The sequence below is a fragment of the Rhinoraja longicauda genome, chromosome 1 (genome assembly GCF_053455715.1).
Source record: "Rhinoraja longicauda isolate Sanriku21f chromosome 1, sRhiLon1.1, whole genome shotgun sequence".
NCBI classification, from domain to species: Eukaryota; Metazoa; Chordata; class Chondrichthyes; order Rajiformes; family Arhynchobatidae; genus Rhinoraja; species Rhinoraja longicauda.
Window position 1 is genome coordinate 22184507 of NC_135953.1, and position 27947 is coordinate 22212453.

The 27947-nt window shown below is 44.5% G+C and overlaps 1 protein-coding gene across 1 annotated transcript in view; it reads right to left on the reverse strand.

Annotated features, from left to right (window-relative positions):
• Nucleotides 1–16602, reverse strand: part of skor2 (SKI family transcriptional corepressor 2) — an 83231-nt gene extending 66629 nt beyond the window's left edge. The window contains exon 1 of the mRNA XM_078409368.1: nt 16512–16602. The gene's annotated coding sequence lies outside the window, so the exon portion shown is untranslated. The remainder of the gene's footprint in view (nt 1–16511) is intronic.
• Nucleotides 16603–27947: the final 11345 nt, after the last annotated feature.

Here is a 27947-nt window from a genome sequence, read left to right on the forward strand (position 1 = left end):
CGTACGCTTTTTTTCCCCATCATTATTCACACATGCAGGCACTTTCCAGCAGGGGCCACTGGGTTGCAGTCAGTGCTGTGAACCTTTTAACAATCCTTGGGATTACTGACACTCTTGCTAATGCGAATTAATTCAGCACAGGAGTGATCATGATTTTATTGATAAATGTGGCTCACTGATTACTGACTGGTGCATATCACTTCTGAGCTATTTTTGGCCTGCAGAGAAAGCTTGGGACTTTTATCATTATTGCGCTGGGACAGTAAGATTTACACTCCTTGATTCAGGAAGTAGAAGTGACGTCCAGTCTCACTCTGAATGGAACGGTCCCACATTCAACCTGCCACTGAGTTAGCTGAACTCAAGCAAGGTGGCAGTACATTTGACCTCTCATTGACTTGGGGGAAATTGTTATAGTCCCATCTATATACTAAAACTCTCGTTTGTTCGTTTGTTTGTTTGTTCTTGAACTACAGCCAAAACAGTACACGATAGCATGACAATTTTAGGCCCACCTTACTCACCGTCGTCCTTTTGGTGCCAATGGAAGAGGTTTCATTGAAATCAGTGTAATATGTTTAAAGTTATTCACATTTTAAAGTTTAAATCTATCTCCTAGGGAGGGATGGGGTGGAGGGAGGGAGGGGGAGGCGGGAGGTTGAGGGGGATGGTGTGGGGGGAGGGGAGGGGGGAGTGAGGAGGGGGTGGAGGGGGGGAGAGGGGAGGGGGAGGGGAGGAAGGAGGAGGAAGGGGGAGGGAGGGGGGTGAAGGGAGTGGGATGGTGAGAGGGGAAGGGGGAGAGGGGAAGGGGGAGAAGGGAGGGGGGGGGGGGAGGGGGAGAGGGGGAGAGGAGAGGGGGAAGGGGGGAGGAGAGGGTGCTGCACCAATGCAGGAGAGGTTTGGGCCCAATGGGTCCACTTGGTCTAGTTACCAGTTATTATCCTTTGCTTTATCAGAGTATGTGGTGTATGCGGATTTCCCTTTTAAAATCCCGTGGTGCTTGAATTACTTGTCTTTACTGATACTTAAAAGTGGTACACATGTAAGCGATGTGTCGTACGGCAGCTCGATGATGCAGATTGGAGTGATTGTAGTTCTGGAGTGGAGATGACACTGGTTGAGCAAAGTTTACATTGTCCTGTACATTAGCTCTACTGCACAGAGCTCACAGGAGGTAAGGTGCAGTGTTGCGATGAGAAAGGTTGGGAAAAGATTTGGAGCTTTGTTTCAGCCTTGCTTGTCACGAGTCTCATGAATTGAGTCTGCTCCACATAGTTCCCACAACTGGAAGGAAGCAAATATAACCTGGCATCTTAAGAAACAAGAGAGCACAAAAGCAGGTGCTGACAGACCAGATTCTGACATCAGCACTAAGGAAAATGTAGGAATTTATTTTAAAAATGGTAAAAGGGCACTAGGAAAATAATAGAAGGCTTGGGCAAAGCATCTTCAAGCAAGATGCGAGATTGTAAATGTTGGTCTTCAGAGGCTGTCTTGAACATGAATCGTGACATTAATGTTGCAGATCCAGCAAGCAGCTAGGAGTACAAGTGTAGAGATGTATATAGTTCTGGTGCGACTATACTTGGAATATTGTGCAGAGATCTGCAACAGAGGCTGTGCAATGGTGATTCCCAGATTAGTTCCTGGCATGGGTTTCACCTTTGAGGAGAGATTAAACAGACTGGGATATACTCCGTGGAATTAAGATTGAGAACAGCTCTCATTGAAAATATAAAATTCTTACAACGTGTGGCAGGTTGGTGAGGGCTAGATAATCACTGAGCTAGTGTGTCTTGTAAACTTATTGATTGGCCTCATGGACCTCAGAAGCCAATGGCCTCCTCCTACTTCAATATCTCAGGTTTTCTGAAGCTGCTTTTTGAGGCGGAGATTGACAGATTCTTGATTTGTAAGAGTGTCAGGGGTTTTGGGGTGAAGGCAGGAGAATGGGGTTGAGAGGGAAATATAGATCAGCCATGATTGAATGGCGGGGTAGACTTGATGGGCAGAATGGCCTAATTCTGTTCCTAGAACTTATGAACATGCTGGTTAAAGACAGAGCTCGCATGCTAATATGCAGCAGACATCCGATGGAGATGAATTTCTGGGGACAAGATTTCTCCACTGACACCTGGGAACTCATGGTCCATGAGAAGGGGCGTTCTCCAAGGTGCTGAGAATCTTGGGTCCACATGTCAGGAGCCGTAAGATGCTCAAAGATAATGGCACAAGAGAACACACCTTCTGTACTACCCACCCACCTGCCCCTTCACACTCCTCCTGCCCTGCTATGTCATAGTCTGAGGTTTGAATACTTGGAACCAAAGTGGAAGGAACTCCACTTTGACTATAGCTCCACCATCAACACGATAATTCCAATCAAGTGCATCTCCAAGCTCCTGGACCTTAGATTCAGCACCCACCTCTTCAACTGGATCCTGGACTTCCTGACCCATAGACTGCAATCAGTAAGGATGGGTAAGAAATATCCTCCACGATAACTCTCGACACTTGTGCCCTGCAGGGCTGCATTCTCAGTGCCCTACTGTACTTTAGACTCATGGCCAGACTCTGCCCTAACTCCATTTACAGGTTTGTCAGATTACTCCACCGTACTGGGCCAGATCTCAAAGAATGACGAAAAGGAGACAGAGAGTCTAACAATGTGGTGTGAGACAATAACCTCTCCTTGGGTGTCAGCAAACCCATGGAACTGGTCATGAACTTCAGGAAGTGGGGTGGAGCACACAGTTCTGTCCTCATGAACGGTGCTGCAATGGAGATGGTCAGGAGCTTCAAATTCCTAGGCATAAATATGACCAACAACTTGACTTGGTCATGGGGGAGGCAGAGGGTGAGGGAGAGACAGAGACAGAGTGAGAGAGGCAGAGACAGAGGGTGAGAGAGAGGCAGACAGAGGGTGAAAGAGGTAGACAGAGGGGAGTGAGAGAGAGAGGTGGAGAGAGAGAGAGGTGGAGAGAGAGAGAGAGAGAGAGAGAGAGAGAGAGAGAGAGAGAGAGAGAGAGAGAGAGAGAGAGAGAGAGAGAGAGAGAGAGAGAGAGAGAGAGAGAGAGAGAGAGAGAGAGATACTCAAAGAAGTGTGGAAATTGGAATTTTCACTGAGCAGTGGCTGGACATGTTGGGTTGCATTCCAATGAGATGCGCTGCTCAGAAAATTCAGAAAATTGTATATTTTTTTAATCAGGTAGAGAGAATCAACACATCTGTAGCACTCGACTGCCTTGCAATATTGTACTATGTTAAGGGCACTATATAAATACAAGTTGGCAGAGACAGCAGCATCTAATCTGCTGCTGTCTCTGCCAACTTGTATTTATATAGTGCCCTTAACATAGTAAAATATTGCAAGGCAGTCGAGTGCTACAAAGCAAAGCGTCTCAACATTGAGAACATGTATCCCAAGGCAATTTTATCACACAACAGATAGATTCAGAATACAAAAGATACAGTTGCTTTGAGATTAGCAACTGTTCAAAGTAACTCAGAGCCAGCAGAGAGTGAGACATACTGCCAGCTTCACAACAGTTAGGCAAAAATACATTTGGCCCACAGATGTTGTGTGATACTTGGATCGGTGCCAGGACTGAAAATGGGTAAAATATTTAAACAGTCTTCATATGATCCAAGATATCAACAGGGTCTTCTGATCTTGCAATGCATCGACTACTTTTATGCAGCATTCTTTCTGAATTTGAAACCTTCTATTAGAGATGGTCTCACATCATTCTGCCTGTCTTAGAAATGGCCAGACTCACACTGAAACTGTACATGTTTTGCGTCAATTAAACTACTTTGATTTGATGTAAAATATATAATTCACCAGTTTACAATTCCAATAACTAAATTCTTAGAGAGTTCTTTTCTGAAATTCTTATGTGATCTTGCACTGTAAGTACTCATCTCAGATCCGCATCTGAAGAATCAAATCAGCCAAGAAATCCAGTGTATGTGCGAGTCTCACCTTTGGCCCAACATGGCTGTGTGCCCTAGTATCTATTAAGCTAGGCTACCAGTGTTATAAAAGAGGTGATAACAATCCAGGATCGCGGTTCACAATAGTCAAGTCAAGTCAAGTCAAATTTATTTGTCACATACACATACTCGATGTGCAGTGAAATGAAAGTGGCAATGCCTGCGGGTTGTGCACAAAAATAATTACAGTTACAGCATATAAATAAAGTTAATAAGTTACTAAACATAGCACAAAAAGTGTCGACAAAAATTTAGTCTCTGGGGTTATCAAAGTTGACAGTCCTGATGGCCTGTGGGAAGAAGCTCCGTCTCATCCTCTCCGTTTTCACAGCGTGACAGCGGAGGCGTTTGCCTGACCGTAGCATCTGGAACAGTCCGTTACTGGGGTGGCAGGGGTCCCTCATGATCTTGCTTGCTCTGGATCTGCACCTCCTGATGTATAGGTCCTGCAGGGGGACGAGTGTAGTTCCCATGGTGCGTTCTGCCGAACGCACTACTCTCTGCAGGGCCATCCTGTCCTGGGCAGAGCTGTTCCCAAACCAGACTGTAATGTTGCCGGACAGGATGCTCTCTACAGCCCCAGAGTAGAAGCAATGAAGGATCCTCAGCGACACTCTGAATTTCCTCAGTTGTCTAAGGTGGTAAAGGCGCTGCTTAGCCTTACCCACCAGTGCGGCAATGTGCGTTGCCCACGTCAGATCCTCTGCGATGCGGACTCCCAAGTATTTGAAACTGCTAGGTCCCTGGAGTTCAGTGCATCTCTGATTTGTTGGTTCTGCCTGGTTGAGTTCTACTACACCTGCTACCACTTCTCTCGGTTATACTAAAATAGAAGCCAGAAACCATGTCACACCCTATACTTTAGAGATACAGTGCGGAAACAGGCCCTTCAGCCCAACAAGTCTGCGCCAACCAGTGATCACCCTGTACTAACGCTATCCTACACACTAAGTACAATTTACAATTTTACCGAAGCCAAGTATCCTACAAACTTCTACGTCTTTGGTGTGTGGGAGGAAATCGGAACACCCGGAGAAAACACACTCGGTCACAAGGAGAACATACAAACTCCGTACAGACAGCACCCATTGTCAGGTTCGAACCTGGGTCTTTGGCACTGTAAAGGCACCAATTCTACCGCTGCACATGCCATAAAGTGAGTGGCATCCTATTTACACACTTTATGAAAGTTCCAGCGTCTCCAGTTATAGCTCAGTTCAGATGATGGTTAGAGGGCTATGGAGAGATCCAGGCGAAGAATTTATTTCTTGGAGCGCAGGAGGATGAGGGGTTATTTTATAGAGGTTTATAAGATCACTAGACCAAGTGGACCCATTGGGCCCAAACCTCTCCTGCATTGGTGCAGCACCCTCTCCTCCCCCCTCCTCCTCTTCCCCCTCCCTCCCCCTCCCTTCCTGCCCCCTCCCTCCACGTCCCCTCCTCCTCCCCCCACTCCACCCCCCTTATCCCCCCTCCCTCCCTACCCCCCATCCTTCCACCCCCCCTCCCTCCCTCCCTAGGAGATAGATTTAAACTTTAAAATGTGAATAACTTAAAAAATATAACACCGATTTCAATGAAACTTCTTCCATTAGCACCAAAGGGATGACGATGTGTAAGGTGGGCCTAAAATTGTCGCGCTATCGTGTACCATTTTGGCTGTAGTTCAGGAACAAACAAACAAACAAACGAGAGTTTTAGTATATAGATGAGAGGAATAGATTAGGTAAATACACAGTCTTTCATTTCCGCCATTCCCCCGGTTAGCGAATCCTGCATGTTTCCTATTTTAATCGTTTCTTCGCTGATGTCTGTGCAAGGTCTCAACCTCTTGAAACGTCTGTCACTTCAGTTTTTCCTTTAAAAAAAATATTGTCCTGAGAATCTATTGTCCCTAAAGTCTCCCTGCACTGCTCCAGTTTAGAATGTTACTGGGAACTATTTTTGATGTTTAGTGACGTTAAGAGGAACTACACAAATTGAAATCGTAAGAATGGAAGAAGACTTCAGGAAGCATGATTGAGTATATGCCCCAATCAGGAACAATGGTGCAGAAGCAGAAATAGTTGAGAGCATCAAGCTCCTTGGCATTAATATTACCAATATCTTGATGTGACAGCTCAGAAGGCACTTCCTGAGCTGACTGAGGGAATTCAACATGTCTCCAATGACTCTTACAGACTTCTGCAGTTTTCAAGGGAGAGATATATAGCTCTTAGGGCTAACGGAATCAAGGAATATGGGGAAAAAGCAGGAATGGGGTACAGATTTTGGATGATTAGCCATGATCATAATGAATGCGGGTGCTGGCTCAAAGGGCTGAATGGCCTACTCCTGCACCTATTTTCAATAGACAATAGACAATAGGTGCAGGAGGAGGCCATTCGGCCCTTCGAGCCAGCACCACCATTCAATGTGATCATGGCTGATCATTCTCAATCAGTACCCCATTCCTGCCTTCTCCCCATACCCCCTGACTCCGCTATCCTTAAGAGCTCTATCTAGCTCTCTCTTGAATGCATTCAGAGAATTGGCCTCCACTGCCTTCTGAGGCAGAGAATTCCACAGATTCACAACTCTCTGACTGAAAAAGTTTTTCCTCATCTCATGATTCTATGTTTCTATACACCGTAGAAAGCCTACTCTTGGGTTGCATCATAACTTGGTTCTAGAACAGGTCGGCACAGACCAGATGCCCCACCAATGGCCTCATCTACATTTCATGATGCCTCAGCAAAACAGCCAATATAATCAAAGACCTCTTTTGCTGCCATTATTACAAAGGTCTTCATTGTACAGAATTTCATATTCACATTTTTTAACCTCATTTCTGTACTGCAAGAATCCAACAGTGCAGTGGGTTGATGGAAACAGAAAACAAGAATAAAACTGAGATGGGGAATGAAAGAGAGGTGCTGTGAGGAAGAGTAAGTGAGAGGATGCAATGCAGCTGATTCAGGACATCTGACTTTGATCATCTGTTTAATCATAGAATCATAAACCCATACAGCATGGAAACTGGTCCTTTTGGCCAACTCGTTCATGCTGCCCAAGATGCCCCATCTAAGCAAGTCCCATTTGCCCACGCTTGGCCTATATCCCTCAAATCCTTTCCTTTCCATGTCAATCATCAGTCTGCCAATGAGTTTTACCACAATGAAAAGAATACTGTTGCATGTTAAGAGAGAGACTAAAACAACTGGGTTGGCATAAGATCGAAATCTTTCATTGTAAATAAAGAAACTGCTTTTCAGTGGCTTTTTAATTGAGTCTCTTCTGGTTACCAAAATATGACATACAGAATATCCTTCTGTTATCCAATGAGTTCCTGTGATCTGGAATACACTTTCTGAAAAGTGATGGAAACCTATTCACTAATAACTTTCAGAAATTGAATTGGATCAACTCTTGAAATGAAAGAAAATTGCTGGGCTTAGTGGGGCCAAATTGAATAATACATCATAAAACAGGCCAAGGTACGATGGGCCAAAGAGTGTCCCCTGCAATGTGTCGTTTAATGATAATGTGCAGCAGTTCACAAACATCTTCTGGAAAAAGGACCCTGTTAACTAATTAATTCATGGATAGATCATTTTACACAAGCACAGGCGGTTTTGCATTACTGGTATGTTACATACATTCTTACTAGAGGACAAAGCCTCAAAGTGAGAGGTTAGGGTTAGCACAGTGGCGCAGCGGTACAGTTGCTGCCTTACAGTGCCAGAGACCTGGGTTTGATCCTGACTATGGGTGCTGTCAGTACGGAGTTTGTACACTCTCCCTGTGATAATGTGGGTTTGCTCTGGGCACTCTAGTTTCCTCCCACATTCCAAAAGATATTACAGGTTTGTAGGTTAATTGGCTTCTGTAAATGTAAATTGTTCCTAGTATGTAGGATAGTGCTTGTGCATGGGGTGATCACCGGTTGGCACCGACTTGGTGGGCTGAGGAGCCTATTTCCTCTCTGTGTCTCTAAAGTAAAGTTTAAAGGAGCTGTGCAAGGCAATGTTTACTTTTTTTATACACACCAAGGGTTATGGGTGCCTGGAATGCATTGCCAAAAGGAGTGGTGGAGGGAGATATGAAAGTGGCATTTAAGAGACTGTTAGATGGGCACATAGACATGCAGGAAATGGAGGGGTATAGATTAAGGCATTGGAGATTAGTTTCACTTGGCATCATGTGTGGCTGTGAGATTGTGCTGTGAGATTAAGCTATGTCCTATGTATATCTTTAGTTTTTTTACACTAATAAAATATAAACTGAGGTCCAGTGCACGCCAAGAAAGGTGAAGCTGCTTTGTGTTATAATATTGTCAGCAATAGGGTTTTTATTTTCACTGCTCATCTTCCCAGTGTGATGGATGAATGTCCATGTTATGCCAGGACTTTGTGAGATGGATGGTTATTTGTGAGGCTTTACATCATGCAGCTAATGAATAGGCAATTTATGATACTTGCTCTGTTTTGTGTGTGTTCCAAAATATGCTGATTGCAAAAGTCTGGAGAATTATGATTGAAGCAAATATTTCAATTACTTCTAGAATGACTTAAAAGTTGCAATGTTAATATTGTAATATTAATATCATGAAATGTCAGTAGGTCAGGAAAAAACTTATCCCACTTAGTTGTCCAATTAGTTTAACTAAGTTGGTGGAAGCCAGTTTGATGCTGCCAGTTAATGATGGGAGATGATGATGATATTTTATTGTCAAGTGTATAGTGAAAATCTTTGTTTTGCATACAATCCAGTAAAATCGTACTATAGATAAGCACAATTATAGATAAGTACAAAAGTGCAACAATTGTAGTGATTGCAGTAGACTTCACCGAGACAGTACACAAAGGGTCACCATGCTTCTGGCACCAACAAAGTTTTAAAGTTTAGTTTAGTTTTAGAGATACAGCATGGAAATAGGCCGTTCGGCTCACCGAGTCCGCACTGACCAGCGATCACCGTACACCTGCACTATCCTACACTAGGGACAATTTACATTTATACCAAGCCAATTAACCTACAAACGTGTATGTCTTTGGAGCATGGGAGAAAACCAAAGATCTCGGAGAAAACCCATGCAGGTCATGGGGAGAACATACAAACTCTGTACAGACAGCACCCGTAGTCAGGATCAAACCCGTTCTCAAAAGTGCATTCTTATCTTGGCCTTAAGGGTCCGTTGAAAGGTGGAAAGGTTGGCAATAGATGACAGGAATGCAATTATTTTCTTCTCCTACTGTTCCTTTCGAGAACAGCCAAAATGGTCAGAATTCACAGATCATACAGCACCTAAAGTTGTGCTGGTAAGGTCCCCAAATTTAGTTTGTAGTTACTTTTCAACAATAATTTTCCATTTTTGCTAAACCCTGTGTGCTACAATCATCAATTGGTCCCAAATGCTTCTCTTTTCAATAGGAGTGACCTCTAGGCCATGGTATTGTTTGCTTTTGAAATACTACAAACATATTTTATACACGAATAATACAAAATAGATGAAATGTAACAGTTCTAATTTTTTTAATCTGCAAGAGGCAACCAAGGTACTTGTATTTTAATGGAGATTTTAGATAAAATATGGTTGTGACAATTTAATACGACTTCTGGTTTGTCTGAAACGATGAGTGAAGCTATCATCAATTGTAAAAACTTGCAATTTATATACCACCTTTCATGAACTTCTCATCGAATATCTCATCACATCCAATTAAATACTTCAGCAGTGGAGTCACTACCTTAAAACAAATTTGTCAATTGCTCTGCAAAAAAAGCCTGTTGTAAAAGCAAGTCCCTTTGACAGTTCATATTTGTGATTAACATGGAACACAGAACATTAAACAGTACAGCATAGGAACAGACCCTTGAACCACAATGTCTGTGCCAGACTTGGTACAAAGACCAACTCTTATCTTCCTCCACCACCACCCCCTGGTGCATTCCAGGCACCAACCACTATCTGTGTAAAAAACTTGCCCCTTTAAACTTTGACCCTTAAAGTTATGCCCTCTAGTATTTGATATTTCCATCCTAGAACAAGATTTCCATTCTGGAAATCACGTATGGGATATTGGAAAGGGGAGCTATATTCTTCAGCTTCTGATAGACACAAAATGCTGGAATAACTCAGCGGGACAGGCAGCATCTCTGGATAGAAGGAATGGCTGATGTTTCGGGTCTGAAGACCCTTCTTCAGACTCAGCTTATGATTGACCCCCCCCCTTCCTCCCCATTAGCATAACCAGAAAAACCCCACAAATTATTCAGATTAAAACTGAAATCTTTCTATCCTGAACCTAACAGAGAGTTGTGAATTTGTGGAATTCTCTGCCTCAGAAGGCAGTGGAGGCTGATTCACTGGATGCATTCAAAATAGAGTTAGATAGAGCTCTTAGGGCTAGCGGAATCAAGGGCTATGGGGAGAAGGCAGGAACGGGGTACTGATTGTGGATGATCAGCCAGGATCACATTGAATGGCGTTGTTGGCTCGAAGGGCCGAATGGCCTACTCCTGCACCTATTGTCTCTGCATCTGTGCATCTATGTAACAGTAGATTTTGATTTTTGTTCAATTCTCCAGCATGAACCAGCACACAACCTGCAGTATTTTAAATGTTGGTGTCAGTGTGGAAACATCGTTCTACCGTGCACTGTCAGCATCACGAACCAGCCAGGGTTCCAGTTGCACTCTACTGCTGAGAACAGTATCCATATGTTCCCACAACATCACACAACATGGTCTTCAGTCAATACTATTGTTACAATACCTCATATTGGGTAGCTTACAACCCAACAGTATTAACATTGAATTCTCCAATGTTAGGTAAGTACATATCCCAGCCCCTCTCTGTTCTTGCTCCATATAAGCCCCTCGCATTTCTTACCACCCCTCCAGCCCCCCCCCCCCGGCCTTCCCTGTACCCCACCTGGACTCACACTCATTTCTCCCCCACCTCACTCTTCCTCGACCTACATTCTTTCCTATAGCCCAAATTTCATTGTCCTTAACTGGTACATGTGACAATGAACTGACCTTGAAACTTTGACCTTGAAACAATTTGCTACTCTTTGTGTGCAGCCTGGGTGAGGTGCGTATGATTTTACCGGATTGTAGGCGAACAAAGAATTTCACTGTACTCAGGTACATGTGATAATAAAGTATCATTCAATCCCTTTATCTCACACATTCTGCCTTTTCATCCCTAGCCTTTGTCAACCCATCAGCCCATCAAATAACCCTCCTCATCTGTGTCGGTCTGTAACCTGCCAGGCTATGTCCAGCCCCTCCTCTCTTCCATCTTTTCCCCACCAAGCGTCTCGACCCGAAACATCACCTATCCATGTTCTCCTGAGATGCTGCCTGACCTGCTGAGTTACTCCAGCACTTTGTGTTTTCTTTTGTAAACCAGCATCTGCATTCCCTTGAAAGTGAAAGTGATTCGGATAAAGTTAACCATATCATGTTAACGAGGAAAATAAAATAAAAACAAAAAATGTGTATTAACAAATAGGGTCTTGGCAAGAAATAAATGGCAATTGGTCCATGGTACAAAATAAAAATGTTAAAGTTCCTAAAAAATGTTAAAATTTCCACCCTGAGAAAAAGATGCTGACTGTCCACCCTATCCAGGCCTCTTATAATTGTATGTACCTCTATCAGGTCTCCACTCGACCTCTTACATTTCAGGGAAAACAATTAAAGTTTGTCCAACCTCTTCCTATTGATAATAACCCCGAATCCAGACAGCATTCTGGTAGACAGAAACAGTCTGGGTGGAGAGAAGATGCACCAAGGTCTGAAGAAGGGTCTCGCCCCGAAACGTCACCTATTCCTTCTCTCCTGAGATGCTGCCTGACCCGCTGAGTTACTCCAGCATTTTGTGATACCGCTATCATTAAGAGCTCAATCTAACTCTCTCTTGAAAGTATCCAGAGAATTGGCCTCCACTGCTTTCTGAGGCAGAGAATTCCACAGATTTACAATTCTCTGAGTGAAAAAGTTTTTCCTCATCTCCGTTCTAAATGGCCTACTCCTTATTCTTAAACTGTGGCCCCTGGTTCTGGACTCCCCCAACATCCTGCCTCTAGCGTGTCCAATCCCTTAATAATCTTATGTTTCAATAAGATCCCCTCTCATCCTTCTGAATTCCAGTGTATACAAGCCCAGTCGCTCCAGTCTTTCAACCAACTACAGTCCCGCCATTCCGGGAATTAACCTAGTGAACCTACGCTGCACTCCCTCAAAACCAAGAATGTCCTTCCTCAAATTTGGAGATCAAAACTGCACACAGTACTCCAGGTGTGGTCACACTAGGGCCCTGTACAACTGCAGTTGGACCTCTTTGCTCCTATACTCAACTCCTCTTGTCATGAAGGCCAAAATGCCATTAGCTTTCTTCACTGCGTGCTGTACCTGCATGCAAGGGATAGCATCAAACTGGGTATCAAAGATGCATGCAGCAAGAGTGTTGCAGAGGTGACTACATGTAGACTAGTCAAAGCAAATCAGCATTAATATTGTAGAGGAAGAATTCCTGGAGTGGATCTGTAGCTCAGTACATTAAATGGCCAACCAGGGAAGAGACTAACCGGGACTCCTGGGGAAAGCAAGGCGTTTGTTAATAATCTTATCATATAGGCTCAACCAGGGAAGAGAAATAGAATACTTCATTAAGGTGGAAAATTAATTAGATTAATCTGATATCAGGGACCAACATCCAAACAAAGGAAATTATTAAAGTTCATGGTGTGAATTGTATATTGTGGATTAGAGATTTACATTAAAAGCATAATGGTGGATAGGGAATGATGAATATTTGAGGAACAAATTCAGGAATTGCAACTGTTGCACATTAGAATACAGAAGTCCATAAGTGATAGGAGCAGGATTAGACCATTCGGCCCATTAAGTCTACTACACCATTTAATCATGGTTGATCTATCTCTCCCTTCTAAACCCATTCTCCTGCCTTCTCCCCACAACCCCTGACACCCGTACCAATACAGACCAGTGGAGATAGTTTGTTGTGTCATGATGTCTGTGCCAATGGTGATGTCAAACTAAACTGTATGTCTACCAGATTAGATTTGAGAATCTAACTGGGTAGAATGGATAAGGGAATATCAGAGGATGCGATGTACTTGGATTTTTTGGAAAATATTTGACAAAGTCCCACATAAATGGTTAGCGTGTAAAATTGAAGCTCACAACTTTAGCATGTTGTCAAGGCTTGGGAATTAGTTGACAGACCAGAAACAGAGCATGAAGGCATGGGTGTTGTTTTTGCAGTGGAAGACGGTAACTAGTGGGTTACCATCGGCGTCAGAGCTTGGATTCCTCTACACACATCAACAGAATCAGGATGTGACATTTCAAAGTTTGCCAACAATACTGCGCTGGGTAGGAATTAGAAATGTGAAGGGGATGTCAGCTTCACGGTGACTCACACAAATCGAGTGAGTGGCCAAATACTTAAAAGAAGCAGTATAATGCGAATATGTACATGAAGTCATCTACTTCATTAAAATAAAAAAAATAAAAACAGGTAAGTAGCCAATTATTTAAATGGTGCTCAACTCCTATGAGAGGGGGGTGGAGGGAGGGTATCGTTCCCGGGCCCGCGGTCCAAGGGAGGGGGGGGGGCAGGAATTTCCTGAAATCTCAGAAATCTTTTGCATATATATGTTGTAAAGACTAGCATTCACATTTTGTGTGAGCCTACATAGTTCTACATATCGTAATTTGTAGAAATTATGATCCATAACATTTTGGTAGACAATGTTATAGCAGGATTAACTGTCCGCTTCAATGCTGAAGAAGGGTCTCGACCCGAAACGTCACCCATTCCTTCTCTCCTGAGATGCTGCCTGACCTGCTGAGTTACTCCAGCATTTTGTGAATAAATGCTTCAATGCTGTTAAGCAGTTGGCCGAAAAATGTGATTTCTTGTGGAAATATCTCACCATTGGTGCTCATTGGGGGAGTGTTGATGTACAAAAAGCTTTGGATATTATGATACATGAATATTATGAATTATTCATTCCCGGAATGGCGGGACTGTCATATGTTGAAAGACTGGTGCGACTAGACTTGTATACACTGGAATTTAGAAGGATGAGAGTGGATCTTATCGAAACATATAAGATTATTAAGGGGTTGGACACGTTAGAGGCAGGAAACATGTTCCCAATGTTGGGGGAGTCCAGAACCAGGGGCCACATTTTAAGAATAAGGGGTAGGCCATTTAGAACGGAGATGAGGAAAAACTTTTTCAGTCAGAGAGTTGTAAATCTGTGGAATTCTCTGCCTCAGAAGGCAGTGGAGGACAATTCTCTGAATGCATTCAAGAGAGAGCTAGATAGAGCACTTAAGGATAACGGAGTCAGGGGTATGGGGAGAAGGCAGGAACGGGGTACTGATTGAGAATGATCAGCCATGATCATATTGAATGGTGGTGCTGGCTCGAAGGGCCGAATGGCCTACTGCATCTATTGTTTATTGTCTAATCACTTAAAGCAATCAAGTAAAAAAAAATTAAAAACCTATATGCATGTGAGAAAAAAACCCTCAGAAGGTCGGGCTACATCTGTGGTGAGAGAAGATGACTCAAGACCCTTTGTCATAACTGGGAAGGAAATAATGCAAACATCCAGTTAAAGGGCAAATACTATATGTTGGCCTTCACAGCAAGCCAATTTCTGTAGAGCACCACAATTGGAGTACTGTGCACAGTTTTGAAAGTCTGAAAAAATTACAATTGATTATTACATGCCATATCAAACAAATGTCACTCCATAAAAACATAACGTCGTAACAATACTTCTGGAACATCAGCACAGTTTTTGCCGGGCATTTTATAGCCTTGCACACTCAACTCACGAACTCTATTTTACACTCAACTCACAAACTCTACTTTAGATTTTGACCAAGTGCCCTCGTAACCTTTTTTTTTTATGGTGAGGGGGAAAGGATTTAATAGGAACCTGAGGGGAACCTTTTTTTTAAACAAAAGGTAGGGTAACAATCTGAACAACCTGCAGAGGGAGGTAGTTGAGGCAGGTACTATTATAAACCTTTAAGAGATATTTTGACAGGTACATGGATAGCATACGTTCAGAGGGTTATGGACCAAGCACGGGCAGGTGTGACTAGTATGTATGGGGCAGGTTGGTCGGCGTGGGCAACTAAGGACAAAGGGCCTGCTTCTACACTGTATGACCATGACCTTTTGGAAACTGGGATAATTATTCAGCTTCATGGAGTCATAAGAAATTGCAGATGCTGGAATCTTGATCAAAGCACAAAGAGTTGGAGTAACTCAGTGGGTCAGGCAAGTCCAAGGAGTGAATGGACAGGCAATATTTCGGGTCAGGACCCCTCTTTGAGCTGATTGGAGCAGGAGGCTAGAAAGTTGGAAAAAGGAAGTGGGGGCAGGATGAAGCTTGGTAAGGGATAAGGGATAGGTGGATACAGGTAAAGGATTGGGTTGGTTAGCAGATGGGTGGAGTAAGTGACAAAGGCTAGAAGTGAAAATTGTGTCAGATTTTGTCAGAGAAGATGAGGAATGAAATGTACAGCCAGAGGGGAAATGTACAAGTCAAAGGGGAGGGGAGGAAGGGAACGAGGAGAGATAAAAGGAAAATTGACGACCTGAGATGGGAGCTGGGCACAGGCAGCAGAGGAAAGGAGCAGGGTGACAGAGATGGGGTGTTGCGGTAGAAATGGGTGTGTACCTGGGTGGGGGTACGGGAAAGAGAGAGAGATGGTATGGGAGGTATTACTTGAAATTGGAGAGTTCAATGTTCATACCGTAGGCTTCTAAGCAACTAAAGTAGCATGTGAAGACCTGTTCCTCCAGCTTGCTTGTGACTCCCAACGTGACCTCCGTTACTTTGGTGAGACCAAGCGTAGATGAGGCGACTGTTTTGCCAAAATCAGTCTTCAGTCTTTCCGTCAAGGCCTTTCTGCCGAGGCCTGCTGGATCTCCCGGTCACTAACCATTTAAACTCCCCTTCCCACCCCCATGCCGACCTTTCTGTCCCAGGCCTCCTCCTCCTCCTTGCGTGCAGAGGAGACTACACGCAAACTGAAGGAATAGCACCTCATATTAGTATAAGAAAATAACTGCAGGTGCTGGTACAAATCGAAGGTATTTATTCACAAAATGCTGGAGTAACTCAGCAGGTCAGGCAGCATCTCAGGAGAGAAGGGATGGGTGACATTTCGGGTCGAGACGTCTGAAGAAGGGTCTCGACCCGAAACGTCACCCATTCCGTCTCTCCCGAGATGCTGCCTGACCTGCTGAGTTACTCCAGCATTTTGTGAATAAACCCATTCCGTCTCTCCTGAGATGCTGCCTGACCTGCTGAGTTACTCCAGCATTTTGTGAATAAACCCATTCCGTCTCTCCTGAGATGCTGCCTGACCTGCTGAGTTACTCCAGCATTTTGTGAATAAACCCATTCCTTCTCTCCCGAGATGCTGCCTGACCTGCTGAGTTACTCCAGCATTTTGTGAATAAATACCTTCGAATAGCGCCTCATATTCCATTTGGGTAGCTGACCAAATGTACAGTATGAACATCGGATTCTTCAGTTTCATGTAATATCCCTCCTACTCCACCCACGTCTCCCACCATCCGATACGATAAATCTTTATTCATACCCGGAGGGAAATTGGTCTGCCGACAGTCACAACGCACAAGGTACACAGAAACTTGAAATTTAAAGTGAACACAAAAAGGAAAAGTCAAGCGACTGTTGGCTGGCTGGCTGCCTGCCGTGTGCCCATCTGGCCCTTAGTCACCCTGCTCACACATCCCCCCCCCCCCCCCTCCTTCCTACACTCATCTTCCATCTCTGATCACCCATTTTCCTTTTATCTCCTCTCTTCCCCCTCCCCTGTCCCCTGCCCATTCCTTCCACAGATGCTGAGGTCCAGCATCACTATTCAGCCTCCCCCACCGACAGACCGTTCTGCCCGGCTGTGTCATCATCGCCCCCCACCTTCACGTTGCCTCTCACGTCTTTGGTCATTTACTCCCCCCCCGCCTTCCACCCTCGGCCTTTCCACGCTTTCCCCCCCTCTTGTTTCTCTGTGTCTTTTAAAAAACTTGACAACTTTTTTCCCCCTCGGTTCAGATCCAAGGACAGTGCCCTTCAAAACGTTACATCCGACACTCTCTCTCTCTCTCTCTCTCTCTCCCTCCCCCTCCCTCCCTCTCTCTCTCTCTCTCTCTCTCCCTCCCCCTCTCTCTCTCTCTCTCTCTCTCTCTCTCCCTCCCTCCCTCTCTCTCTCTCTCCCTCTCTCTCTCTCTCCCCCTCCCTCCCTCCCTCCCTCCCTCCCTCTCTCTCTCTCTCTCTCCCGTCCCTCCTCCTCCCTCCCCTCCCTCCCTCCCTCCCTCTCTCACTCCCCCCTCTCTCTCTCCCTCCCTCACTCACCCTCTCTCTCCACGGACAGAGCTTCTTAAAATCCACTGTGCTTTCTGGCTTTCTGGGAAGTTTTCATCAAGGAAGCGTTTTTAAGCAACCACTTCCCCAGCGTTTGATCAACGAATGAACACAGAAGATTGAGACAGAAGGCGACTACACCGACCCGCGACATTTATTACCTCACCCCCCACAACATCATTAAATATATATATATATATATATATATATATATATATATTACTATAACCACAAAGCAACCAGGTCTCACCGAAGCTTGAACATTCACATAAAAAAGTGTTAAAGTCTTAAAATAAACTTCCAAGTGCCCGCGGATGTGTCGCGGGATAATTGCATTTGGGGAAGCATATGCCGGGGTGATTTGAAGGCGGAGAGAGCCAATAGACAACAGACAATAGGTGCAGGAGGAGGCCATTCAGCCCTTCGAGCCAGCACCGCCATTCAATGTGATCATGGCTGATCATTCTCAATCAGTACCCCATTCCTGCCTTCTCCCCATACCCCCTGACTCCGCTATCCTTAAGAGCTCTATCCAGCTCTCTCTTGAATGCATTCAGAGAATTGGCCTCCACTGCCTTCTGAGGCAGAGAATTCCACAGATTCACAACTCTCTGACTGAAAAAGTTTTTCCTCATCTCAGTTCTAAATGGCCTACCCCTTATTCTTAAACTTTGGCCCCTTGTTCTGGACTTCCCCCAACATTGGGAACATGTTTCCTGCCTCTAACGTGTCCAACCCCTCAATAATCTTATACGTTTCGACAAGATCTCCTCTCATCCTTCTAAATTGCAGTTTATACAAGCCGGGGTCATGCCCGGTGAATGTGGGCTCACCTGTATCCGTGCTCCTGCCCAGTGTATCCAGGGCGCACTGGACATACAGGCGTCTGCCTGCCTGTCCACTCCCCCGATGTACTTTGATAAACCACCGGCCGAGCCCGACTCTTCCTCGCATCTTGCTGGTTTTGTTATCGCCGTCTCGTTGGCCAGACTGCCGCCAACACCTTGCTGGGGATATTGATCAGCGAGGTCGCTCTTTAACACAATATCTCCCCGCAGTGGGTTTCCACGCCAACTCTTGCACCGTATGCAATGCATTGGAGCAGAGCACACACCCGCCCTCCCTGGTGTCGGGAGCCCAGGGCTCTCTCTGCCTGTTTCCACAACACTCACTCTCAGGGGAGTTGGAGGGAGCGATGCACACACACACACACACACACACACACACACACACAGGCAGGCAGGCAGGCAGGCAGCAAGCGAGCAGTGACTCCTGGTTACCCGGCTCAGCGACCTCACCATGCAGATCTCACTGGGACCCATTGCCCTGAACTATCTCACTGCCACCCGAGCCTGGTGTACACACGCCGCAGCCCGCAACGCCTCCACTGTCCGCAACTCTGCTCTGCTCTGCTCTCAGTCTTCATCGCCAGAGCAAGATCAAGGGGAACGTGAACGTGAACGTGTCCACACTCGGCCTGAATGGGGGCATCAGCTGCATGAACTCAGCGGGACAGGCAGCATCTGGAGAGGCAATGGATGGACCATGTTTCGGGTCTGGGCCTTTCTTCAGATTTCGGGCTGAATGGGATTGAGAACACTTGGCCAAGAGACTGGGGAGGGGGGGGAGAGAGGTTGGTGGTGGGGGGGGGGAGAGGCTGGGGGGGGGGGGGGAGAGGTTGGTGGTGGGGGGGGGTCGGTTACTCAAACATATCAGATCGCATGGGTTGCCCTATGAAACCTTCAAGGATTAAACAGCGCTGTGCTAATATGCAATTATGGGTCTGAAGAAAGGTCCCAACCAGAAACTTTTTGGGGGTCTGAAGAAAGGTACCAACCAGTTACCTATTCATGTTCTCCAGGAATGCTCCCTGACCCGCTGAGTTACTCCAGCACTTTGTGTGTGTGGTATTTTTTGTTGTAAACTAGCATCTGTAGTTCCTTGAATCTCCATGGAATATTGTTGGTTATGTTATAGATTGATAGATGGTTTATTTTGCTTATGTTTTCAACATGTATAACCTTTGTTTACGAATTAATTTATGTTTTTAAGTAAAACTAGACAAAGTGGGGCCCAAACCTCTCCTGCATTGGTGCAGCACCCCGTCCTCCCCCCTTCCCCCCTCCCCTCAACCCCCCCTCTCCCCTCTCCCTCCTCCCCTCCCCCTCCCCTCCTTTTAAACTTTAAAATGTGAATAACTTAAAAAATATAACACCGATTTCAATGAAACTACTTGCATTATCACTAAAGTGACAATGGTGAGTGAGGTGGGCCTAAAATTGTCACGTTATCGTGCACCGTTTTGGCTGAAGTTCAGTCACAAACAAGATAACAAACAAGTTTTAGTATGTAGATGACAGTTGAAAGGTTGGCATGAATTTAACCCATAGTTTGGCCCAACACTAACGTTATGGATGTCTAATTATGTTTAGGTTTATTATTGTCATGTGTAGTGAGGTACATTGAAAAGTTTTTTTCTGCAAGTTATCCAAATAGATTAGATATACCATACATAAGTACAATCACGGCAAACTAAAGTACAATAGAGCAAAGGGGAGAATTCAGTGTGCAGAATATCCTCAGCATTGTGGTACATCAGTTCCATAGACAAAGTCCAATGTCAGCAGAGGTGAATCGAGCAATACCCGGGCTTTTGGAAGAACCATTCAGAAACCTGATAACAGAGTGGAAGAAGCAGTTCCTGAGTCTGGTGGTGCACACTTTCAAGCTTCTGTACCTTCTACCGGGGGAAGAAGGAATGACTGGGGCGGGACAAATCGTTCAATACGTTAGCAGCTTTTATGAGCCATTCTGAAGTGTAGATGGAATTATTGAAACCCACTGAGTGACCGCACCATAATTGAAATCAGTGTCAAATTGTGTCCCATACGACTACACCACAGTGGTACCTGAATAGGTGAATCGCCATTTTAAGACATGAGAGAAATTAGGTACTTTTGAGAGTCCAGTTCATCTGCAAAAGCTGAGGTTGGCCGGACACAGTGGGTGTGAGGAGAGGTCGCGGCACCGTGGCACAGCGGTAGAGTTGCTGCCTTGCAGCGCCAGAGACCCGGGTTCGATCTTGACTGCGGGTGCTGTCTGTATGGAGTTTGTACGTTCTCGCTGTGATTGCATGAGTCTGCTCTGCTTTCCTCCCACATTCCAAAGACGCACAGGTTTGTAGGTTAATTGGCTTTGGTAAAACTGTAAATTGTTCCTAGGATGTAGGATAGAACTAGTGCAAGGGGTGATCGCTGGTCGGCACGGACTCAGAAGGCTGAAGGGACTATTTCTGTGCTATTTCTCTACAGTAAAGTATAAAGTAAAGGTGCCCGGATTCACCTCTACCTGAGGCACCCTCTCATGATCGAGGATGGCTTACGTGCACTTGGGTTTCTTGGGTTCTGACATGACCTGGCGAGACCAAGGACAGACTCTTCCACGGCAGGGTAGGGGGGGAGACAGATGGTCTGGGTATGCATACGTGGTTTTCAGAAAAAACCTGAAATGCTCTTCCTCCACTTGAGCAGTCATGGATCAGGCCCTACTTTCATGAAGGCTTTGAGAGCAACCTTGAATCTCGCCCTCTTCCTGCCTACTCACCCCTTGCTGTTACAAAACTTAGAATAGAGAGATATAGGAATCTGGTGTTGGCAGGAAGTGATGTGGCCTCTCTGAAGAAGCTGACTGAACTTAGAACCTCAATCTTCACATTGCCTTGGGAGAGTCATAGAGTCATACAGCATCGAAACAAGTCCTTCAGTCAGCCTGCCCACGCCGACCAAGATGTCCCAATGACACTAGTCCCACCTGCCTGCATTTGACCCATATCCCTCTAAAAGTTTCCTGTTCATGTACCTGTTCAGGTGTCTTTTAAATGTTAGTAGCTGCCGCAATTATTTTCCTTTGGCAGCTCTTTCCATATGTCCACCACCCTCTGTATGAAAATGTCCCTCAGGTTCCTATTATATCTTGCTCGCCTCTCAGCTTCTCCCTATGTTCCCCGGGTTGTTGATTCCCCTACTCTGGGTAAAAGTCTCTGTGCACGTACCTTATCTATTCCCCCCATGATCTTATGCACCTCCATAAGATCACCCTTCATCCTCCTGCGCTCCAAGGAATAAAGTCCTAGCCTGTCCAACCTCTCCTTATAGCACAGGCCCTCAAGTCCTGGCAATATCCGCGCAAATCTCTCTGCACTCCCACCAACTTAAAAACGTCCTTCCTATAGGAAGGCGACCAAAACTGAACATAATACTCCAAATGTGGCCTTGCCGACATCTTGTACGATGTCAGAGGATCTGATTTTAGTTTCCTTTTAGAGTCATATAGCACAGAAACACAGAAAATAGACACTAATGTCTGACATTTGGTCCCTGCTCCACCATTCAAATTTGTCATTGCTGATCATCCAACAGGCAATTTAGCCCATCACATCCATATTGACCATAAGGCACCGACACATTCTAATCCCATTTTAGTTTAGACACAAAATGCTTGAGTAACTGAGCGGGACAGGCAGCAGCTCTGGAGAGAAGGAATGACAATAGACAATAGACAATAGGTGCAGGAGGATGCCATTCGGCCCTTCGAGCCAGCACCGCCATTCAATGTGATCATGGCTGATCATTCTCAATCAGTAACCCGTTCCTGCCTTCTCCCCATACCCCCTGACTTCGCTATCCTTAAGAGCTCTATCTAGCTCTCTCTTGAATGCATTCAGAGAATTGGCCTCCACTGCCTTCTGAGGCAGAGAATTCCACAGATTCACAACTCTCTGACTGAAAAAGTTTTTCCTCATCTCAGTTCTAAATGGCCCTTATGAGTGACGTTTCGGGTCGAGACCCTTCTTCAGACTCATTTTAGTTTAGTTCAGATATACAGCGTGGAAACTTCAGCCCACTGAGTCCACGCCGACTAGCAATTAACCTGCAAACTTATTTGTCTTTGGAGTGTGGGAGGAAACCAGAGCTCCCAGAGAAAACCCATGCAGGTCATGGGGAGAGTGTACAAACTCCGTACAGGCCAGCACCTCTAAGGCAGCAACTCCACCGCTGCACCACAGTGCCACCAGGACTTGGATCATAACCTTCCATTCCCTGACATTTCAAGTGCTGGCTAGACTATTCTTCAATGTTAAGTGATTATCTGCACTCATCACCCTCAGGCAGTGCATTCCAGTCTCCAAATACACTCTATCTCTTTGAAAAAACAATCCTCCTCAGATCCCCTCTAAACTTTGCACTCCTTAAACTAATCTATGTTCTCCAAATTTAGATGTGGAACACTTTGTAGAGACACTAATGGTGATTTTTGCCCAGTGCTCTGAAGTGCCACTGTATGTATTCAAAGTCTCAGAAGGATGCGGAAGGGCAGGAATCACTGTTGCCCAGTCTGAAGAAGGGTCTCGACCCGAAATGTCACCCATTCCTTCTCTCCTGAGATGCTGCCTGACCTTCTGAGTTACTCCAGCATTTTGTGAATAAATACCTTCAATTTGTACCAGCATCTGCAGTTATTTTCTTATACTAACTGTTGCCCAGTAGATCATCAGTTTGTACCAAGACTGAGATCTTGATCTTCAAACACCCCTATTCCTCAAATTACAACAAAGTGGCTGACAAACTCAGCAGATCAGGTTGCATTCTGTGGAGAGAGTAAAATAGAGAGGTAACATTTCAGGTCAATGAATCTTCCCTGGAACTCTTTAGAATCCTTCAGTCTTGATTAGTACAAGTGTCAGAAGTTATGGGGAGAAGGCAGGAAAATGGGGTTAGGAGGGAGAGATAGATCAGCCATGATTGAATGGCGGAGTAGACTTTTGATGGACCAAGTGGCCTAATTCTACTCCTATTCCTTATGATCTTATGACCAATGAAGAATCATTGACTTGAGGTGTTTACTTCAGGTTTTGCCACAGATTGATGTCCTGGCTTCTGAGTCTTTCCAGAAGTTTGTTTTATTCCAGAATTCCAACAACAACAAAAAATGCTTGCCCTTTTCCTCAGTCAGCCAAGTGTGCTGGTGCGGTGAAGGTGATGATAAATTTCATCATTGATCTCTGTTTTTACTGAGAGGTACATTACGGGTTTGTAAACGGTCCATGTTTTCCAGGATCTGGTTCTGAATGTTCATTCATTCATGTTTATTCCCTAGTTTTTGAAATCTTCACCCTGAGAAGAAGGTTGTGTTTGTCTACCTATTATGCCAAGAAGCAACAAGACTATACAGGATGGAAATCTGAAATAAAAGCAGAAAATGGTGTGATAACATGGCAGGTCACACAGCATCTATGGAGAAGTTTATCTACAAATGCTGCATAACCTGCTGAGTATCTCACGTATTTTTGCTTTTTACTTCTTATTAAATGCAGTGAAAACCTTCATTGGTCGTATCCATTTGCAAATCTACCAACCCCAGTCTTCCTGTACTTCATTGATGACTGTTGTTGGGTTGCTTTATGCCCTGGGTCTGATATTGGGAAGTAACTGCGCTTGCAATTCTCAATCATAGTTTTCAATCATGTGGTTTCAGACTTGCATCTTTCTTGTTTGGATTGATGTATCGTAATCTTTATAATGGGCTTCACGCATCCATTAGGCTCACTGACTGCAGAACTAATTGGATTACATTTCTTCCCATTTCCTGTAAATACTTCACTTCTTTCTTTGAGTTTCTGTCACAGTTATTAGGATGACTTCATTATTCATATCAGACCCTGTATATATTTTTTCTGTCGGGAAGGTTCTCCTTTCATAGTTTCCATTGGGAGCCACAATACTATCTATTCCAGTTGCCCGGAAGTCTGGCTTCTTCCCTTGAGCTGCATCAGCCTCTACTAACCCCAATGTCTGGCTTTTTTTTCAGCATCTTGAACATAATTCCTTCAATTCCAACCCCACCTTTTAGCTTTGTGGAAAAGCAGTCATTCAGGGTGATCCCTGTCACTTTTTTTACTGTATCCTTGTTCTTGCTGCCCATTCCCTATAATGGGTTTCTCACATCCATTAAGCTCACTGTCTGCACAACTACAGTAACTGGATTACATTGCTTCCCATTTCCTGTAAACACTTTTTTTCTCGCACACCGCCAGCTTCAGGAACAGCTCCTACAACTATTAGATTCTTGTCTGAAGAAGGGTCTCGACCCAAAACGTCACCCATTCCTTCTTTCCAGAGATGCTGCCTGTCCTGTTGAGTTACTCCAGCATTTTGTGTCTATCTTTGGTTGAAACCAGCATCTCCAGTTCCTTCCTACACATATTAGGTTCTCAAACCAGCCCACAAAACCCTAATTTTGGACTTTATTTTTCTAATTTAGTTTTGTATTATTGTCTTTTTCTCTTTTTCACCATCTTGCAGAATTTATGTGCAATTTATGTTTTGTATGTTGTCTGTTAATGTGTCAGTGATGCTTTTTCATTTTGATGCAAGATTGCCATTGTACTTGTATCTCACTGTACCTGTGCATATGATTACAAACACAACTTGACTTGATTTGACTTGATACACTTTGTACCACTGACAGTTGTATCTGCCAAAGGTAGACACAAAATGTTGGAGTAACTCAGCGGGACAGGCAGCATCTCTGGAGAGAAGGAATGGGTGACGTTTCGAGTCGGGACCTTTCTTCAGACGGATTTGTATCTGTCAACATCTGGTAGTTTGCATTTTCCCATGACATTATCCAAGTCCCCAAATAAATCTCTTCCCTTTGGTCATTCTGCCTGTGTTGATGTTTAGAAATTCCAAAATGTTGAATCATTCTCGATGAAGGAAAATGGGAAAATATTTGTGTGCCGTATTAATATCGAATATGGGAAAATAACTGTGACCGTGACTATGATTAAAGGGAACTGTGGAGATGATATTGTGGTGGAGATTGAGGTAGTGCATATTTGATGTCATAAGGTCATAAATGATAGGAGTAGAATTAGGCCATTTGGCGCATCAAGTCTACTCCACCATTCAATCATGGCTGATCCATCACTCCCTCCTAACCCCATTCTCCTGCCTCCTCTCCATAACCTCAGACACCTGTACTAATCAAAAATCTTTCTATCTCTGCCTTACAAATATCCACTGACTTGGCCTCCACAGCCTCTATGGCAAATAATTCCACAGATTCACCACCCTCTGACTAAAACAATTTCTCCTCATCTTCCTAAAAGAACGTCCTTTAATTCTAAGGCTATGACCTCCAGTCCTAGACTCTCCCACTAGTGGAAACATCCTCTCCACATCCACTCTATCCAAGCCTTTCACTATTCTGCATGTTTCAATGAGCCACCCCTTCATTCTTCTAAACTCCAGCGAGTCCAGGCCCAGTGCCGACAAACGCTCATCATAGGTTAACCTACTCATTCCTGGGATCATTCTTGTAAACCTCCTCTGGACCCTCTCCAGATCCTCCCTCAGATATTGCTCACAATTTTCCAAATGCGGCCTTACCAGCGCCTTATAGAGCCTCAGCATTACATCCCTGTTTTTGTATACAAACACTCTTGAAATAAATGCTAGCATTGAGTTTGCTTTCTTTACTACCGATTCGACTTGCAGATTAACTTTTTGGGAATCCTTCACCAGCACTCCCAAGTCCCTTTGCATCTCTGATTCTGGATTCTCTCCCCATTTAGAAAATAGTCTGCACCCTTATTCCTACTACCAAAATGCATGACTCCACACTTTGCTACATTATATCCCATCTGCCCATCTCTGCCCACTCTCCCAACCTTTCCATGTCCTTCTGTAGAGTACCTGCTTTCTCTGCATTACCTGCCCCTCCACCTATCTTCGTATCATCTGCAAACGTGGCCACAAAGTCTTCAATCCCCTCGTCCAAATCATTAATATACAAGTGATTCATGTTCATAATGTGTCATTGTCATTCATTCCGTTGATCCTACACTACTGCTGGTGGAGATAATAGATATCTGATGAAGAACAAGGGAAATTGAGGAAATAGACTCCTGCTAAATCATTGTGACTTTTATAATTTTGTGGAACATCGTCCAAAATATAGGAATTCCGTCATATTTCTGATGATTCTTGTAAATTTGGCTAAATTGGAGAAATAACTTGTAGTTATTTTATTGATGTGGCTCAATTATGTTTCTGGTCATTGATAGCCTCCAGCGTATTTATGGTGAAATGCTCATTGGCAATAGTTCCATTGTAGATAGTGGGAAGGTGGTGGGATGGTTCTTTTAAAGAGGTGGTCTCTGTCTGGTAAAAATGTTATCTGCAGTATGTTAGCCCTTGCACTGAAACTGGCAAGGATATGCCATATTAGTGAGGGAGCTGTAACTGTAGCTAAATACTGCAGAACCATCAATGAATAATAGACAATAGACAATAGGTGCAGGAGGAGGCCATTCGGCCCTTCGAGCCAGCACCGCCATTCAATGTGATCATGGCTGATCATTCTCAATCAGTACCCCGTTTCTGCCTTCTCCCCATATCCCCTGACTCCGCTATCCTTAAGAGCTCTATCTAGCTCTCTCTTGAATGCATTCAGAGAATTGGCCTCCACTGCCTTCTGAGGCAGAGAATTCCACAGATTCACAACTCTCTGACTGAAAACGTTTTTCCTCATCTCAGTTCTAAATGGCCTACCCCTTATTCTTAAATTGTGGCCCCTTGTTCTGGACTCCCCCAACATTGGGAACATGTTTCCTGCCTCTAACGTGTCCAACCCCTTAATAATCTTATACATTTCGATAAGATCTCTCATCCTTCTAAATTCCAGTGTATACAAGCCTAGTCGCAACATATGACAGTCCCGCCATTCCGGGAATTAACCTAGTAAAACTACGCTGCACGCCCTGTTCTTGACCTTGTAATGTAGCAAAAGGCCATTGATGATCCAGCTGAAACCAATCCGGCCAAATATTTGTTCCCTGAGGTAATCTTAGCCTTCGACAAGGTCCCACATAGGAGATTAGTGGGCAAAATTAGGGCACATGGTATTGGGGGTAGGGTACTGACATGGATAGAAAATTGGTTGACAGACAGAAAGCAAAGAGTGGGGATAAATGGGTCCCTTTCGGAATGGCAGGCAGTGACCAGTGGGGTACCGCAAGGTTCGGTGCTGGGACCCCAGCTATTTACGATATACATTAATGACTTAGACGAAGGGATTAAAAGTACCATTAGCAAATTTGCAGATGATACTAAGTTGGGGGGTAGTGTGAATTGTGAGGAAGATGCAATAAGGCTGCAGGGTGACTTGGACAGGTTGTGTGAGTGGGCGGATACATGGCAGATGCAGTTTAATGTAGATAAGTGTGAGGTTATTCACTTTGGAAGCAAGAATAGAAAGGCAGATTATTATCTGAATGGTGTCAAGTTAGGAGGAGGGGGAGTTCAATGAGATCTGGGTGTCCTAGTGCATCAGTCAATGAAAGGAAGCATGCAGGTACAGCAGGCAGTGAAGAAAGCCAATGGAATGTTGGCCTTCGTAACAAGAGGAGTTGAGTATAGGAGCAAAGAGGTCCTTCTACAGTTGTACCGG